The following is a 5,030-nucleotide window of genomic DNA, read 5'->3' on the forward strand; positions in this document are numbered from 1 at the left end:
AGGAGGGCAGCAGCAAGGTGGCGGCAGCAGCGGTGGCGCAAGGGTGGGCGGCGGCGGCAATGCGGGTGTTTGAGTACGGTCGTGGTTTAGTGTGAGAGGGAGGAGGGAAAGCGTTGAGGTTGAGGTTGAGTTCTTGCGCATTCTGCTGAAGTGAACATGCTGATATATGGCCATGAAACGCTGTCCCGGACAGCGTTTCATTTAAAAAAAAAAACAGGGAATAAAACGCTGTCTCGGACAGCGTTTTACCCATTGAATTTTTTTTTAAAAAAAACCCAAGGATAAAACGCTGTCCGAGACAGCGTTTTATGCCCTACTGAATTTAAAAAAATACAGAAGGTAAAACGCTGTCTGGGACAGCGTTTACCAGTTGAATTTTTTTTTAAAAAAAAACCAGGGGTAAAACGCTGTCCGAGACAGCGATTTATCCTGGAAGCTTAGTTTGGTAAATAGTTTTGCCACGCAACCATTTTTGTCAATAGTTTCCGTTTAAAGCTCAATTTGGTAAAACGTCCTCCATTTGGAGTTTGTATAATAAGATACACACTAGTTGTAAATTAAAAATAAAAAGGGATTTTGATTAAATACTAAGACATGGGATTTCTGAATTTAGAATGCTTTTTTAGCATCCAAAGCTTCACCCACGTGTACCTTTGTATTTTAATCTGATGAATGCTCTAAATATTGGAGTCTTCCATGTGATCAAGGACTATGTTGTTGAACTAAGAAGAATCTAAATTTGAAATTACGCCAAAACAAACAAAATCATTTATTTTTTAAGATAGGAAGTGGAGAATCGATCGGTTTACATTGTTCAAGTAGCTAATATAGTAATGAGCCTATGGCCTCACACCGTTCCACGTTTTCGATCTCGGGTTCGATGCTACTCGTCATGCATCCGTCCTTCTAATTTGTTAAATCTCTTAAATAGGAACGGATTTATTCTTTTACCTTTCAAACAATATAGTCATGCACATTATATTAATAGTGTGCATAGTACTACAGACATACATTATACATCTTATATAGTTATACATAGTATGATAATTGATACAGTAATATATAGTGTACATGAGTGTTGGAACGTATGTACATTAAATGTTACATGTACCAATATTTATAGTTCAACCATACAAGTACTCACTCAAATAAATCCGGTGAGTACGTACAAACGAATAATAATGAATGTACGCATTGAATCTTAATAATAATGAGATGAAACACGCGACGTACCCATAGACACGAACACAGAAGAAATGAAAATGTAGGACGGAATTGAATGAAGGAAAAAAGTAGGCATAGAGGGAACTAGTTTCCATCAAGATAGGTAGATAAGAAGCGTAAAAGTATGGGAATAACAGGATTTGTCTTAGCAATCACACACCAAAACGGAGCCTTTAATTTACTGCAGTTTTTCATGAACCAAGCAAGCTATAGGAATGGGTTCTCTACTTGTTTCTGATTTGCATGTCTCCCATCATTTCTCATTTTTTTCCTCCATAACCCCCTATATAATATCTTTTTTTTTTTTTTTTAAATAAAATTACTACATTGATAAATATACATAAAAATAAAATTCTCTTAAATATTTTTGGGTTAGTTTGTTCACATACATTTTGTGTCCCCAGCTCTTATGACAAAAGTTTACCAACATCAGAAACAAATATTATTTGATGAGCCATGCATCATTTTTTAATATATTATTATATTATGCAAACGAATTAAAAACTCCTTTTTTTTTTTCCTTAAAATTTACCAAGTATATTTAAAATTTAGTGGCAGAGTTATCTGAAGAGCACAGTATGTATCTCAATTCATAATTCTAGTAACAGTGATGCATGTGGTAGAGGACCTGCAAGCATGCTCTTACTGAAAGAGTGAACTGTGAACAGGCACAGGCACCTGCATGAATATGGCCCAACTTCAGATTTATTAACATTTCCTCCAGTAGATGTGTATGAATGTATATGAATATAAAAATCGTGAACTTGCATTGTTATTTCAAGATCACTATTTATTTACCATTTATTGGGCCATCAATACTTGCTGCATTATATTCAATTTTATTTATACTGGTATAATTATAGTAGAAGTACTTTTATTTAAATCAATTATTGTATACCATGTTGATATATGTAAATTGAAATTGTAATGTGGTACTTAAATCTAGACAAAAGCAATATACTAGTACTAGTATATTAATTCTAGATTATATATGTAATAAGTTAGGCACTGGCTCTAAGTAAGATGCATAATATGCGCGTTTGCTTTCAAAACTTGAAAAGACCTTATGAACTAAAACCTTAGGCCAACACAATCCGATAGTAGGCCAAGCTCCTAACATCCCTACCCTTGAGGATCCAATTCGGAAGAATTCGAAATTGAAGGTCACAAGGTAGGAGTCCTCCTGGCCTCCACACAAGATTTTTTATTCATGTATTCTCTGATAAACATGTTGATAATGACTCTAATAATATTTCACGTAACAACATTTTAATTCGAACTATGCTAAAAATTTAGACTCACTTTGATCCTAACGTGAAAAGTTTAGACTTATTTTGATCATAACGTTATAATTTTAAGTGAACAAAACAAACTCATGGATATGTGACCAATTATGGGCACATGTTACTCCATCGAAATTGAACCCGAAATCAAACCCAAACCCAAACCCAGCCCATTACCAAAATGAGAGAGAGAAATGGAAGGAAGAACAAGGGAGAAATTTGAAGACAAAGAAGAAATATATGTGTACGGATAATAAAGAAGTGAATGTAATAGGGAGGAAAGAATGATGCAATTGCAGCAGACGAAATTGGTAAACTCACCTCGGATTATCTCATTGTTCAGCCGCCAATGGATTAAACCCACCATTGTTGCACTCCGAGCTTTCTCCGACCACTCCAACCAGTCTCGTGGCGGTCTCCCTCGCTTCTTCTCCGAAACCCTTCCTTCTCCCAAGGCACTCTTTCTCTCTCTCTCTTCAACTTCTTTTTTTTTTTTTTTTTTTTATTTTTGCATTTTTATTATCAAATTGCGTTTTATTTTTCATGTTTTTGGAGCTAATTCACATCAATTCATGTTATTGCTGATAATTTGAATATTTTGGATTATGTATGTCATTTTTAGGAATTATTTATTTCGCTTCAATTTTGACCTAATTGGTAAAACATTGTGCAATAAAAATGCTTAATTGTGAAAATAATTTAGTGCTTATTTCTGGCCTTACTTACTTCGATACAGTAGAATTTTACAAAACTTCTTTGTTCTGTATATATAAATGCAATTTGCCAATTTTAGGGCTAAATTGTTCCAAGCGTTGGTTAGAACATAGGTATATGAGGGATGCAAGCTATGAAGGGAAGATAAATTGTTGCCATCCTCAACAGTTTGCTTGACTTAATTTTTTTCATTTATATGATCCATGCTTACAGTTTACCTATTGAAATGCTGATCCTCCCCTCGAGTTTGGCTAAATATCAATTTATTTGCTAAAGCAATGCATCATCCTGCTGCGCTTTGTTGGTTTATAATCCAATGTCAAATCTACGTTCTTTAGAATGAGGATTGAGGCTTATTAGAGATTGGAATTGTTTGCCTCTAACGTGGTGTCATTGTTCTTTGGAACTTCTTAAAGGTCCCAAGTAATGTCAAGCAGCACTTTAATTAGTATTGTTTGATATTTGAACCACAATGGATTAATATTCTATTTTCCTTCTTAATTTTGGTATTGCTTCTGTTGGGTTGTTGGGATCATGTGTGATTATATTTATATCTGACACTTTCCCTTATATTTGTACTATGCTTAATTGCTCTGCTATGTTTCAGGGTGGTGTTATACGTGTCCAAGGAGATGAATTTTGGCATATGACTAAAGTTCTCAGGTTGAGTTTAAAAGATAGGTAAGTATCTATACTAGATACTGTAATCAATTATTCATTATATATAACAGTAAAACGATGTGTGCAATGTTATTTGAAAATGAAATTGTTTATTTGCATAAAGAGTAGAAGCCTATTTCATATATCTTTAGTCTTGGTAGTAATTTACTCTGTACTTATCTACTTGGGTTTTTTCTTCTCCATAACCGCTAAATTTTGGCTTCTTTTGGTATTCTAAGAAAAAGAACAACGCCTTAATTACCTATCAGTTTGCTTTCTCAAGGAAAGGGAGTTGTGAGCTTGATAAATCCTTCTACTACCTATGGGCCCGCTATGAGCCTATGGCTTCTTTTGTGGGGGTTTGGTTCTAGGTCCTTACTGGGTGGAATACAAAGTTTTTCTCCTTATAGGAATTTCAGTCGTGGAACAAATGAGAAGGTTGTAAATTAGTTCATTCTCATCTTAGCTTCATCGAAGCCTTAAGGTGTATTTCGGCATAGAAACTGATATTGGCTGAATAAATATTTCTTATAGAATGCTGAAAACATGCTTTAGAGAATGAATGGGGAAGTTTGAGGATTATATGTTTGCATAGACTATGATATGTTAGTTGGCAATATCTTTATACTCCGGACTGTTGGTCTAAAGATTATGCTTCTTGATGTCTCTTGTGTATGCTTAAACTTTCTAGTTTGGTGCATGGCACCCTATATGAGTATGGATGAAAATTAGGAGCACTTATAAGGGATTGTGTGATAGTATGTATCTTGTAAAATGGCTTAAGCATTAATTATTGAACTAGATGGATATCCTAGAGTGTTCTCGTTCATATTGGAAAGACTTCTCTGTCCAATAAATCCATCAATATCTTTTTTAGTTATTCACTTTGGTAGCTCATTTTTCGGGGTTTGGTGCATGTTACGAGGCAGAAATGGGGCAAGAGATTGTGGGAAAGGAGGGTTGTTTGTGGTGATGACAAGGGGCATTATTAATACTCCCTCCGTTAACGGTTAGTTGCAACAAATACTATAAATAGGTGCTACCTATTAGTTGCAACAATTTTTTTTTTTCCTTTATAGGTAACTTTTTTATTGGTAAAGTTACCATCATACCCTTATTAAAATCTGATTATACACTAACCTCATTTTT

Source organism: Chenopodium quinoa, unplaced genomic scaffold, assembly GCF_001683475.1.
Source record: "Chenopodium quinoa cultivar QQ74 unplaced genomic scaffold, ASM168347v1, whole genome shotgun sequence".
Classification (NCBI taxonomy): Eukaryota; Viridiplantae; Streptophyta; class Magnoliopsida; order Caryophyllales; family Amaranthaceae; genus Chenopodium; species Chenopodium quinoa.